Source organism: Rutidosis leptorrhynchoides, chromosome 9, assembly GCF_046630445.1.
Source record: "Rutidosis leptorrhynchoides isolate AG116_Rl617_1_P2 chromosome 9, CSIRO_AGI_Rlap_v1, whole genome shotgun sequence".
NCBI classification, from domain to species: domain Eukaryota; kingdom Viridiplantae; phylum Streptophyta; class Magnoliopsida; order Asterales; family Asteraceae; genus Rutidosis; species Rutidosis leptorrhynchoides.
In genome coordinates, this window is record NC_092341.1 from 169,432,630 (window position 1) to 169,448,171 (window position 15,542).

A 15,542-nucleotide genomic window follows, 5' to 3' on the forward strand; every position below is an offset into this window, starting at 1 on the left:
CTCTTCAGTACACTTACTTATGGCAAACACCGATTCGACCTTCTCGGTCCACTGTTTCAATCCGATCGGTCCTTCGGTTCCATCAAATTCCAAAGGTTTGCAGGCAGTGAATTCTTTGTAGGTGCATCCTATACGATTTCCTGTACTGCTAGATCCAAGGTTATTGTTGGTATGTAGTGCAGCCTGTACTGCGGCTATGTTTGAAGCTAGAAAAGTACGGAATTCCTCTTCATTCATATTCACGGTTTGTCGAGTAGTCGGTGCCATTTCCTTCAAAATAGTCAAATGGAACAAGTTAATCATACAGAATATTATGAGTAGTTAATAGTATTTCGTAGCATAATATGAACTCATTTATAAAAGCTTTTTCTTCATATTAGCGTTTTATAAGTTTAAATTCGGGTAGTACCTACCCGTTAAGTTCATACTTAGTAGCTAATATACAATTCAACTACTACAATTCTATATGAAAAACTGATTATAATAATATTTTGCGTTCAAACTTTTACACAATATTTTACAAACTTACAATACCGCTTATTTTACATATAGCATGAAATATAGCACACAATAAATTTGATACAAGATGGTTGTGAAGATAATTCTAGCTAGTACACAAGTCGTTCAGCAAAGGCAATAAATACACGTAATTCATACGTCCAGAAACAAGTCATGCATTCTGGTTTTACTAGGATTACTTCCCATCCTTGGTCTTGTGGAACATAACCGTTATGGCCGTTGATAAGACAGCGTGTTGTAACATTGTCAAAGGGACGAGGGTTACGTAATGTCTAACAGTCCCGTAACAATCTAAAAACCTCATTTCTTACCCCAATTACCGACTCCGTCACTTGTGGGAACGTTTTGTTTAATAGTTGTAGCCCGATGTTCTTGTTCTCACTTTGGTGAGAAGCGAACATTACTAATCCGTAAGCATAACATGCTTCTTTATGTTGCATGTTAGCCGCTTTTTCTAAATCACGAAGTCCAATATTCGGATATATTGAGTCAAAATAATTTCTTAACCCATTGCGTAAAATAGCATTTGGGTTCCCCGCAATATATGCGTCAAAGTAAACACATCGTAACTTATGGATTTCCCAATGTGATATCCCCCATCTTTTGAACGAAAGCCTTTTATAAACCAAGGCATTCTTGGAACGTTCTTCGAATGTCTTACAAACTGATCTCGCCTTAAATAGTTGTGCCGAAGAATTCTGACCGACTCTAGACAAGATTTCATCAATCATGTCTCCGGGTAGGTCTCTTAAAATATTGGGTTGTCTATCCATTTTGTGTTTTTATACTGTAAAATAGACAAGAGTTAGATTCATAAAAAAAATACTTATTAATACAAGCAATTTTTTACATATATCATAAAGCATAAGCACACTATATTACATATATTACACCACACGAATACAACTATCTTATTCTGACTCGCTTGTTTCTTCTTCTTCGGTTTTGGTTCGTTTTGCCAAGTTTCTAGGGATATATGATGTTTCCCTAATACTAGCTGTTATTTTCCACAACGGTTTAGAAAAACCTGGTGGTTTAGAGGTTCCTGGGTCATTGTTACAACTTAAGGACTTCGGGGGTTGACGATACATATAAAGTTCATCGGGGTTGGAATTAGATTTCTCTATTTTTATGCCCTTTCCCTTATTATTTTCTTTTGCCTTTTTAAATTCAGTTGGGGTAATTTCTATAACATCATCGGAATTCTCGTCAGAATCCGATTCATCGGAGAATTGGTAATCCTCCCAATATTTTGCTTCCTTGGCGGAAACACCATTGACCATAATTAACCTTGGTCGGTTGGTTGAGGATTTTCTTTTACTTAACCGTTTTATTATTTCCCCCACCGGTTCTATTTCTTCATCCGGTTCCGATTCTTCTTCCGGTTCCGATTCTTCTTCCGGTTCCGACTCTTCTTCCGGTTCCTCTTCGGGAACTTGTGAATCAGTCCACAAATCATTCCAATTTACATTTGACTCTTCATTATTATTAGGTGAGTCAATGGGACTTGTTCTAGAGGTAGACATCTATCACATAATATCAAACGCGTTAAGAGATTAATATATCACATAATATTCACATGTTAAAAATATATAGTTTCCAACAAAATTTGTTAAGCAATCATTTTTCAAGTAAACACGGTCGAAGTCCAGACTCACTAATGCATCCTAACAAACTCGATAAGACACACTAATGCAAAATTCTGGTTCTCTAAGACCAACGCTCTGATACCAACTGAAATGTCCCGTTCTTATTGATTAAAAACGTTCCATCTTAATTGATTTCGTTGCGAGGTTTTGACCTCTATATGAGACGTTTTTCAAAGACTGCATTCATTTTAAAACAAACCATAACCTTTATTTCATCAATAAAGGTTTAAAAAAACTTTACGTAGATTATCAAATAATGATAATCTAAAATATCCTGTTTACACACGACCATTACATAATGGTTTACAATACAAATATGTTACAACAAAATAAGTTTCTTGAATGCAGTTTTTACACAATATCATACAAGCATGGACTCCAAATCTCGTCCTTATTTAAGTATGCGACAGCGGAAGCTCTTAATAATCACCTGAGAATAAACATGCTTAAAACGTCAACAAAATGTTGGTGAGTTATAGGTTTAACCTATATATATCAAATCATAATAATAGACCACAAGATTTCATATTTCAATACACATCCCATACATAGAGATAAAAATCATTCATATGGTGAACATCTGGTAACCGACATTGACAAGATGCATATTTAAGAATATCCCCATCATTCCGGGACACCCTTCGGATATGATATAAATTTCGAAGTACTAAAGCATCTGGTACTTTGGATGGGGTTTGTTAGGCCCAATAGATCTATCTTTAGGATTCGCGTCAATTAGGGTGTCTGTTCCCTAATTCTTAGATTACCAGACTTAATAAAAAGGGGCATATTCGATTTCGATAATTCAACCATAGAATGTAGTTTCACGTACTTGTGTCTATTTTGTAAATAATTTATAAAACCTGCATGTATTCTCATCCCAAAAATATTAGATTTTAAAAGTGGGACTATAACTCACTTTTACAGATTTTTACTTCGTCGGGAAGTAAGACTTGGCCACTGGTTGATTCACGAACCTATAACAATATATACATATATATCAAAGTATGTTCAAAATATATTTTTACAACACTTTTAATACATTTTGATGTTTTAAGTTTATTAAGTCAGCTGTCCTCGTTAGTAACCTACAACTAGTTGTCCACAGTTAGATGTACAGAAATAAATCGATAAATATCTTGAATCAATCCACGACCCAGTGTATACGTATCTCAGTATTGATCACAACTCAAACTATATATATTTTGGAATCAACCTCAACCCTGTATAGCTAACTCCAACATTCACATATAGAGTGTCTATGGTTGTTCCGAAATATATATAGATGTGTCGACATGATAGGTCGAAACATTGTATACGTGTCTATGGTATCTCAAGATTACATAATATACAATACAAGTTGACTAAGTTATGGTTGAAATAGATTTGTTACCAATTTTCACGTAGCTAAAATGAGAAAAATTATCCAATCTTGTTTTACCCATAACTTCTTCATTTTAAATCCGTTTTTAGTGAATCAAATTGCTATGGTTTCATATTGAACTGTATTTTATGAATCTATACAGAAAAAGTATAGGTTTATAGTCGGAAAAATAAGTTACAAGTCGTTTTTGTAAAGGTAGTCATTTCAGTCGAAAGAACGACGTCAAGATGACCATTTTAGAAAACATACTTCCACTTTGAGTTTAACCATAATTTTTGGATATAGTTTCATGTTCATAATAAAAATAATTTTCCCAGAATAACAACTTTTAAATCAAAGTTTATCATAGTTTTTAATTAACTAACCCAAAACAGCCCGTGGTGTTACTACGACGGCGTAAATCCGGTTTTACGGTGTTTTTCGTGTTTCCAGGTTTTAAATCATTAAGTTAGCATATCGTATAGATATAGAACATGTGTTTAGTTGATTTTAAAAGTCAAGTTAGAAGGTTTAACTTTTGTTTGCGAACAAGTTTAGAATTAACTAAACTATGTTCTAGTGATTACAAGTTTAAACCTTCGAATAAGATAGCTTTATATGTATGAATCGAATGATGTTATGAACATCATTACTACCTTAAGTTCCTTGGATAAACCTACTGGAAAAGGGAAAAATGGATCTAGCTTCAACGGATCCTTGGATGGCTCGAAGTTCTTGAAGCAGAATCATGACACGAAAACAAGTTCAAGTAAGATCATCACTTGAAATAAGATTGTTATAGTTATAGAAATTGAACCAAAGTTTGAATATGATTATTACCTTGTATTAGAATGATAACCTACTGTAAGAAACAAAGATTTATTGAGGTTGGATGATCACCTTCCAAGATTGGAAGTGAGTTAGCAAACTTGAAAGTATTCTTGATTTTATGTAACTAGAACTTGTAGAATATATGAAGAACACTTAGAACTTGAAGATAGAACTTGAGAGAGATCAATTAGATGAAGAAAATTGAAGAATGAAAGTGTTTGTAGGTGTTTTTGGTCGTTGGTGTATGGATTAGATATAAAGGATATGTAATTTTGTTTTCATGTAAATAAGTCATGAATGATTACTCATATTTTTGTAATTTTATGAGATATTTCATGCTAGTTGCCAAATGATGGTTCCCACATGTGTTAGGTGACTCACATGGGCTGCTAAGAGCTGATCATTGGAGTGTATATACCAATAGTACATACATCTAAAAACTTTGTATTGTACGAGTACGAATACGGGTGCATACGAGTAGAATTGTTGATGAAACTGAACGAGGATGTAATTGTAAGCATTTTTGTTAAGTAGAAGTATTTTGATAAGTGTATTGAAGTCTTTCAAAAGTGTATAAATACATATTAAAACACTACATGTATATACATTTTAACTGAGTCGTTAAGTCATCGTTAGTCGTTACATGTAAGTGTTGTTTTGAAACCTTTAGGTTAACGATCTTGTTAAATGTTGTTAACCCAATGTTTATAATATCAAATGAGATTTTAAATTATTATATTATCATGATATTATCATGTATGAATATCCCTTAATATGATATATATACATTAAATGTCTTTACAACGATAATCGTTACATATATGTCTCGTTTAAAAATCATTAAGTTAGTAGTCTTGTTTTTACATATGTAGTTCATTGTTAATATACTTAATGATATGTTTACTTATCATAGTATCATGTTAACTATATATATATCCATATATATGTCATCATATAGTTTTTACAAGTTTTAACGTTCCTGAATCACCGGTCAACTTGGCTGGTCAATTGTCTATATGAAACATATTTCAATTAATCAAGTCTTAACAAGTTTGATTACTTAACATGTTGGAAACATTTAATCATGTAAATATCAATCTCAATTAATATATATAAACATGGAAAAGTTCGGGTCACTACAGACTAATCTTGGCATTTGGCCAAAGTTGGCTAACTAGTCACCCACCACCCACAACCAACCCCTCATTTCCTCTTATCTTCTTCTCTTCTACTTACAATTTTTCTCTCAATCTTTAAACAAAGAATTCATCATCCAAATTCGAATCAAGAAGCTAACATCAAAAAAATTACATATTTGGAATCCTCTCTTCATCCTCTACAACTTGATACCAATTTCATCTCGTTTGGGTAAATTTCTAAAAACACTAGATTTCTTGTTCTTGATTTTTTTGACTTATAAAAGTGTTAATTAGTGTCTATGGCTCAAGTCTAACATGAATATGTGTTTGGTTTGTCGATTTTGTTGTTTTGAGTAAACTAGCATGAACTTGAAATGGGTGTGCTTAATCTTGTGTTTTGGGTGATTAAATGTTGTTTAAATGTTAAAGTTCATGTATTAAATGTGTTACTAGCATCATTAGCTTCAATTTGATGTGTAGGTTGATTAAGAAAACTTCATAAACGTGATTATTGATTTTGTGATTTTGGGTTAGGGTTTGATAGAACTAAATGTGAACATTTGATGCATTGAATTCCATGAATTGTTGTTGGTAAGTGTTTAGTTGCATTGTATGTGTAATTATCTACGAAACGGCATATCACATGTGTGCATTTAATTCCAGAATCATAATTGTGCATTTATGAAATTGAAGCATTAATGATGAGCATTAATTGATCATTTAATTTGGAAACTCGATATTTTCAAATGATGTTTTCGATTGATGAAACGTGTTTAGTTGTGTTCCTTGTCAAATTACATTTCCAACGATATAAGATACGTGTCGTAAGAGTTTACGGTTTGTGTTTTGTGTTTAAATGAAAATTGGTTTGGGACTTGGAAAATTGAACCAGACCAGGCATCAGATCACGTTAATTGCCGCGGCGCGGCACTCTTTGGTCGCGGCGCAGCATTTGCCGTGTTTGACTTCTGACCTACTTTGTCAAATTTCGAAAAATGTTTGCTATGCTACGCACCTCCGATTCACATGTAACTTGTTCTAACATGCTTATATATGAATAAAAACCTCAGAAAAATAGTTCAGGACCCGACCCGAATGTGTTGACTTTTTCGTTGACTTTGACCCGACCAAGTTTGACTTTTAGTCAAACTTAACCGAATACTTATGCAACCTTTCTAACTTGTTTCTATACTTGTATCTTACATGAAACTTGACAATTTGATTCACATGCTACATAATCGAGTCGTAACGAGCCATAGGACTAATTGAACAACTTTGACCAATCGTGGTTACCGTTATTGATACAACTTACTTGTTTAGGTCAAGACTAGCGTTTGTTCTTTGCACATTACTTGTTGAAGTATCTTTTTACTCTTACACTCAAGGTGAGATCATAGTCCCACTTTTACTCTTTTGAACTTACATTTGGGTTGAGAAAACATAAACGTTTCTTTTTACTAAGTGAACACAAGTACAGGAAAACAAACATGCTACATACGAGTTTAGAACAAAATTCTCAATTCGATTATCATTAGTTACACTTGCTGGGTGTAAGCGAGAACTTATGTTGTATGGATCCATATGGGTTTGACAAACCCTCATTCAGACGGTTCGCTACCGTCTACGAATGAAATATATTTTCGAGAAACAGTGTATGTTCTAACACTATTGTGATGGGGTTCTATGGAAGGAATGTTAAGCCTTGATAATTGGGTGCTCGTGAATATTAACTTTTAGAATGTATTACTATTATATCAGTGTTGTAAATCTTGTGGTTCAACTTACCTGTTTACTCACTTACTTACTTAAACCTATGATTTCACCAACGTTTTCGTTGACAGATTGCTATGTTTTTCTCAGGTCTTTGAATGATATGTGATACATGCTTCCGCTCATTATTTTGATACTTGCATTGGATGTCGAGTATATGTGCATACATGGAGCGTCTTTTGACTTTAAATAAAACTGTGTCGCATAGGTTTCATTTGTACTTATAACTTTGTAACGTAACTTTTGGTTGAACAATTCTTGTAAACTTGGAAACAATTTTTACTTTGAAATGAATGCGACATATTTTGGTCAAACATTATTTTAAAGACTTATGACCACGTAACGGGACCTAAGTAGTCGACGCCGTCAATGACGATTTTGTCGGGTTGCTACACCTAGGACAATACTAGGACATACATTACACTAAGTAAACTCACAAGATTAATGATTTTGATTAGTAAGTTTACAACAACCAAATTCTATATCTATAAGATAATATAATCTTCTCTTGCTTGATCACATTTGAGTAGTAATTAGAGCCCTGGTGATCTCTGGAAATAAGTGTGACGACCCGGAAATTTTTGAAAAAATTTAAACTTAATCTTTATATAATCTCGACACGATGAGCAAAGTCTGTAATGTTGAGTCTTAAAATTTTTAAACTGTTTAGATGGATTCATTTGACCTCTCCCGACGATTCACGAACCATGGTTGAAAATAAAGACGTATATATATATATATATATATATATATATATATATATATATATATATATATATATATTTATATTTGAAGATAAGTATATATAAGATACAAATTGAATCACTAGAATTAAAAATGTAAAATAATATATAGAATAGTTAAGTTGCTATTAGAATGAATATATATACATATCTATGAATGATTTCTATATATATCTAATAATATATATATTGTATATATAGTCATGTGAATATACATGATCTCTATACACAATTACTGATTTTATATATATATATATATATATATATATATATATATATATATATATATATATATATATATATATATATATATATATATATATTAAAATGTATAGGTATTAGATAAGCAAATACATAGTATATATTATGTAATCATCAGGTATACATAAATAATAAAATGTAATATTAACAAAGTAAATTTGATTACAAATCAAAATCTAGTTGTTGAAATAATATAAATATTATTTTCATTATCATTATTAATACGAATATCAATATTTGTGTTATTACTTTTATGGTTGTAAACATTAAAAGTATGATAAATTTAAGGTTAGGATTCTCAAAATAAAGATTTGGAAAATATTTGAAGAGGTTATAATCTAAAAAGCCTTAAAAATCAAAATCAATAAAAAAAAAATTTCCTTTATGGCTGCTCGTCGAACAGCAGGCCTAAGCTTGATTTTTTTTTAAAAAAAATTTATTTATTTCACTTTTTCTTCAATTAAATTCGATTGATACATCAAATTCAAGATTCGTTTTAAATTCCTGAAACAAGTAAGGATAATATGATTATGAGTGGTACGCTTTTTTTTAGTTGTTTAGTTTATGAAGGAGATGAAGATTAATAATTATAGCTTATATATTTTTACGGGGTAATTAAATCAGAAATAAAAGAATAGAAGGATGGTCATGATTGTTTGTGTAGGAACGGGAGGTCGCGAGTTCGAGTCCCGTCTTGGGCACTTTAAGTCTTTTTAATGCTACAAAGGTATAACATATTGTTGTTATTATTTCTATTATTATTATTATTATTATTATTATTATTATTATTATTATTATTATTATTATTATTATTATTATTATTATTATTATTATTATTATTATTATTATCATTACTAATAAAAATATTAGTTATCACTTAATATTAGTAATATCTAAAAACTACAATTATGATTACTAGTATTATTGTTAAGTTAAGTAATATTATTACTATCATATTAAAATTTATTAGTATTTTCATTAAAATTTATACTTGTATCAGTTTATAATTAATTATATTAACTTTATTATTACTAGTATTATAATTATTATTAGTATTATAATTATAATTATAAGTATTATTATTTATATTATCATGGGTAGTATTATTATGTAATTACTAAAATCCTTATCATAATAATCATTAACTGTAAAAAAATTAATATTATTATCATTAATGTTATTTTTATCACTAATAGAATTATTAACATTATTACCTTTATTAATAAAATTAAGTATTATAATTATTTATACCATATTTAATATTATTTTAGCATTGTTATAATTAATATTTTTAACAAACAGATGATATATATATACATATATACAAAAATACTTATTATATATGACATAACATAATTGATGTTTTTATATACAAAATAAATATATAAAACATATACATATTGATAAAAAGATATAACTAATAAATTTATATATGTATATATATTTGTTCGATTACAATTATGCATATTAATAAATATACAAATGATATAGGTTCGTGAATCCGAGGCCAACCCTACATTGTTCAGTTGCTCAATATCGTCATATGTATTTTTACTACAAAATACAGTATTGTGAGTTTCATTTGCTCCCTTTTTAAATGCTTTTGCAATATATATTTTTGGGACTGAGAATACATGCGCTGCTTTTATAAATGTTTTACGAAATAGACACACGTACTTAAAATTACATTCTATGGCTGATTATTAACTGAATATCGCCCTTCAAGTCTGGTAACCTAAGAATTTAGGGAAATGGCCCCTGATTGACGCGAATCCTAAAGATAGATCTATAGACCTTGACAAGTCCCATTCGGGGTACGAATGCTTTAGTACTTCGAGATTATTATACAGACGAGAGGTTCTGTTTTGGGGATATTCTATGCATTAAGTTAACGTCGGTTACCAGGTGTTCAATCCATATGAATGATTTTTATCTCTATGCAGTTTGCGAAATGCCTGATATGAGATGATGTTTATGAGAAATGAAAATCTTGTGGTCTATTAAAATGATGGAAATGAATGTTTATGATAAACTAATAAACTCACCAACCTTTTGGTTGACACTTTAAAGCATGTTTATTCTCAGGTATGAAAGAAATCTTTCGCTGTGCATTTGCTCATATTACATGGAGTCGTTCATGGCATATAGAGGTCAGAACCTCGCAATGGGACCAACTATTGAAGACTTCGTCCAGATGGATTAGGACGGGTCCTTACAATAAGCCTTTGAAATATGCAAGTGGGTTAGCTTCAAATTCTCTTTAATGCTTACCTTTTATAGTGGGATTCAAAAAATAGCCGTTGACACACGGTTTCCAGCACGGTCCACCGTGGTTCGACCGTGCGTGCTCCAGTCCAAATTTGGTATCCGTTGTATAGTCGTTTGACTCAAATTTGAACACCACATTTTGGCACCTTTACTCCTTCTAGCACCTGCAAAAGAAACCAAACATCATATACAAGTACTATATGCATTAAGTGTGTGAGATTTGATCTTATTGTGTGAAAGTGACTTAACATTTCAAAAGTGATAAACCCAACATTCTTGGAGAAGTGTCTTGATTGATATTTTGGGAAATCTCAGTTTGGTCAAGACTTAGTTAGTCACATTAATGCATTTGGTTCAATTCTAAAGATTAGTCACTATGTCATTAACTTTCTAGTTTCAATTAATCACAATTCATGTTCCATTTGAGTTTAGGTAGAGATTAATTGAATGATGTCTTTCTAAGATAATCATTAAGTATGTATAGACATCAAAGTTAAGTCATACTTGAATAAGCAATCACACTTAGTTACTTAGACTAGACCAAATAGACAATTGACTATAATTACATTGTGAACCATTTTACACTTAATTTATTGGAGTAGGTTAGTTACTTGAATCCTAACTAGTAAGCACATAGCAAACATATTAATCAAGTTGACAAATTTATGAGTATTAAGCAAATTGGCAAGTAGCAAGTAATACTCACACATAGCAAGAGATAGTTATTCTAGGATCAATCATATAGATATTTGCACAACTTATAATTTAAGCTTTTAACAAGTTTAATTACAATATAACATATTGCTTGATTAATGTGTAAGCACACATTAATGTCCAACATATGTACAAGGGAAGAGCAATCTCTAGTTGGGACTTGATGACTATCCTAAATGTATCTAAGTGTATTTTAGGATTACAAGTCTTTACTAGTTACACTTGAGAGCATTGTTCCTCATTTAGCTTTAATTAATCACTAAGTCATTTTTAATAACAATTATTGTTCAAGTGATATTGGCTTAAGTGTGTTGGTACTTGATGATCATACTAAGGATATCTAGATAATATTTAAGATCACAAGTTATTGTTTAACACTTATGTGTTAAGCCTAATCTTGGTTAAATTGTCATTAAGACGTCATTAGGTGTAATTAATCACAATTAGTGTTTTTATGACCAAAACTCGATTGAGTATGGAGAGGGCATCTATTCTAAGCATGTTGGGAAAGGTTTCATGAATTATAGATGTCGGGAACTAGTCAAACTTAATTTGATCAAAATTGGTGACAGAGAGAACTGCGGTCGCACTGCGGTTGACTGTGGTGGAGACTGTGCAACTTGTTTTCATAAAACTGCGTTGCAATTCAGTTTGGGGTTTCACGGCTGGATATACGGTCGACCGTACCTTGACCGTGTATTTAGCTGATCTTTAATTTCATTCTTTAAGCTATGTTTGACTTGGTCATTTGCAAGATAAAGTATAAATTAGTGACCTTACATGTTTTATATTAAGATGTCAGTCATTACTTATGCATGTAATCATCAAAAGTAACATTCAACCAACATTCAACCAACACACACCAACAAATATTCTCAAATATCCATTCCTTTTCTATTTCCGCTTCTACTGGAAGATCACAAACAAATTACATTACACCAACAATAACAATGATACATCAGAGCGACTACTAACAATTCGAGTGATTTATTACTGCCGCTATCTGACGGTCTATTTTCTATACCTCTTCCATCAACGCAGTTAAAATTAAAAGGTTAGGTTTCTAGTCAAACAATTTAATCACGTTTTCAATTGATTGATTTCGTTTCTATATTACAGCATTTGATTTCTAATCAAGATGGTGTTTGTTTGCTGATCGATTAGGGTTATAGGAATTATATTCAATATTGTTTATTGGTAATCTTGATTCCGGTATCTAATATCAATTGGGAGATCGATTAGGGTTATATGAAATGTGTTTTAACAGACTATTTTGGTTTATATGGTTTGGTATGCTTTAGCAGTAGCTGAGATGACCATAAATGCGCTCTATTCTTCATTTATTGTATACAATTTATGTATCAGCATTACAAATAGATAGAATTATAGAAACTAATATTTCAATTATTGTATTTTTAATTTGATTACATATCATGTCATCTAAATTTTAGTTCTTTGTAGTTATTTTCGCGAAAGCAAAGGAAATCAGACCTCAAATTGAAGGAAAACTGTACATCTGTAATCTGTTAACAAAATTGACCATTAGAATGTTATTTATCACTTGCTGATAATATTCTTTAGTTTATAAAACAGTATAAGCTGAGATGCCTATCTAAATTGATCTAATAGTTGTTTCATTTAATGTTTGTAGATTATTACGTGTGTTCTACTTTGTGCTTGCAGCTTCGAGTTGTTGTGCATCATCACACATATCATATGCTGGTTCAATACTTACCTTGGTATCTTAGTGATTATAATTTTGTTTGGAGGTCAATAGTATGTCTTCGCTGTTAATAGTAGTTCTATTTTTGTGATTTTTCATGGGGAGCCTTCCTCAATACTACTACATACCATGTTTGCAGATAATAGTAGTTCTATTTTTGTGATTTTTCGGAGTTCGTATCTGTTATGATTATGAATCTGATAATAAATTAATACTTCCAGATGAGATATTCTCCGGGAAAAACCTGCATACTCTATCTTTAATTGATTATTGTCAATCACTGATTGATACGGTGAGTTGCAATCCTGTGATCAACTGTGTGAACTTACGGGTACTCGAGTTGGAAGATGTGAAGATAAGAGAAGACGTACTTGATACATTATTCTCTACTTGTATCTTACTTGAGAAAATAGACCTTTCATTTTACCCTGATTTGAAGACATTTAAGTCAAAATTAAGAAATTAGAACCTGCAAAATCAAAATATAACTATTAATTTGAGACGAATCACGAATGAAGTATTTCGTGTTACTTAGTTTTATTAGTTGGGCAACATGGGATGCATAAGGCCTCTGTTTTTATAATTATTTTGTTATTAGTTACGGAGTATTATTAGTATTTATCTTTATTTATTAAGTTTGATTTAGTTTCTAATGATAACTATCAACTATAATGTTTAGGTTATCAATATACGATCATGGTTGGAGAACTCGGATCTCGGGAAGATCTCGTTTGGATATTTTTGGAGAGATCTCGGCATCTCAGAAAAATCTCGGCATCTCTGACGTTGACTTTTTAGTTTAGTATAAATTTATATATATAAATAAATATATGTATATTTATATACATTTTACGAGATTTTACAAGAAAATTCGACAAATGAGTGAGAAAATCCGAAACATTACGAGAAAATCGAGAAATGAGCAAGAAAATCCGAAAAAATCGTGGCTTTGACCAAGTTTGACCCCGTTGACCGGAAAATCTCGGGAGATGGACATCTCGTCTCGGTTACCTTCTAAAAACGAGATCTCGGGGAGAAATAAGGAGATTTACAACACTGTATACGACCATACATAATTTATTGGAATCTCGATCAAACTTTTTAATTATTATTCCCATTCAACACAAAAGATCATTTACTCAAAAACAGAGAGTCAAGGTTTAGTAACCCTAATAAAATACGCTTTGTTTTTTTGGTGTATGGAAGTAAGGTACTGTAGTATATATGATGTCCTGGTGGAGTTGATTTAGCGTATACAATCGTTGTTGCCGCTAAAAGATGATGCTCGTACTTGTGTGTTGTCCAAGACTTGGTTACACTCTTGGTCTACCATCCCTCATCTCAGGTTTCATAATTCCTCAATGTTTTCTAATGAAGAAAAAGATAGAGATTACATTCATTTTATGGATCACACCATGTCTAAGTATATCCAAGACAACATACCAATTGAAAGTTTTGATCTTAGACTAGACATCAAGTTGGCTTCTCTTGCTTACAAATGAATTCAAACTGTAGCTGCCCAAAGTTGTCTTAAGGAGCTTTCCCTAGCTATCAATGTAATTAAGAGAAATTTTGTATTTCCAGATGAGATATTTTTCGGCGAAAACGTTTGTGCTATGTTTTTAAGAGTTCAACTTTACTTGTGGCCTGGTACTATTTCAATAAGTCCCAATCCTGTGATCAAATGCATGTCCCTAAGAGTACCGTGTGAAGAGGTACTTGATTCCTTATTGTTTACTTGTGCCTTACTTGAGAAAATAGACCTTTCATATTGCTTTGGTTTGAAGATAGTTAAGGTTAGAAATCTTCGTTATCTTCAACAACTGAAATTAAATTCAGAAGCACTATTTGATATTATAAAAATTGAGGATGTCCCTAATCTTCGGTTGTTTTTCTACCGCTTACCGTATGAATTTATTAGTATTAAGCCTATAAAGTTCAACCTGGCTTCATTAATGAGACTGACTGAACTTTCATTAGAGAGTGTGATCATAAACGTTGAATTTGTTGACATGATCAAACTGAAATTACCTTTTCTTGAGATTTTGTACCTTGTAATTCTGAATTGGACTCTAGAAAGGTTTGATTTTACAAGTGGTTAGTTACAAAGACTAACCCTCAAATATAGTGGAAGGAAGAAGTTTGACATACAAATATATGCTCCAAAGTTACATCTTTTGTGTTACTCTGGCAGCACAATGCCTAGTCTCCTGTTTCCATCGACTAATGCTCCTGAATATATTAAGCTTAAACTGGATTTATGGCATTTGTTGGATCCCCTTGATCATTCTTTCTTACTTAGAATGAGGGACGTGGTCAATTTATCAAACAAGTTTGATATGGTCAAAGTTTAGGTACCAACCACGCAAAAAAAAAAAAAAAAAAAAAAAAAAGTTTTGGTTTTGTCATGCAATAGTGTACAAATCACATGTACCAATAGCGTAATTTTTTCTTAATATATAATTATTAAAATTTATAAATATAATTATAATTAAATCAATTAATATATGAGAGAAGCATAAAATAGATACTTTGGATAGCTACGAACCGGGATAATAAACA

The 15,542-nt window shown here is 31.2% G+C and overlaps 1 long non-coding RNA gene across 1 annotated transcript; it reads left to right on the forward strand.

Moving 5' to 3' along the window:
- Positions 1-12,129: 12,129 nt before the first annotated feature.
- Positions 12,130-14,625, forward strand: LOC139867223 (uncharacterized). Its single transcript, XR_011765785.1, has 3 exons — positions 12,130-12,311; positions 12,909-13,347; positions 13,660-14,625. It is a non-coding gene; the product is annotated as an uncharacterized lncRNA (long non-coding RNA).
- Positions 14,626-15,542: the final 917 nt, after the last annotated feature.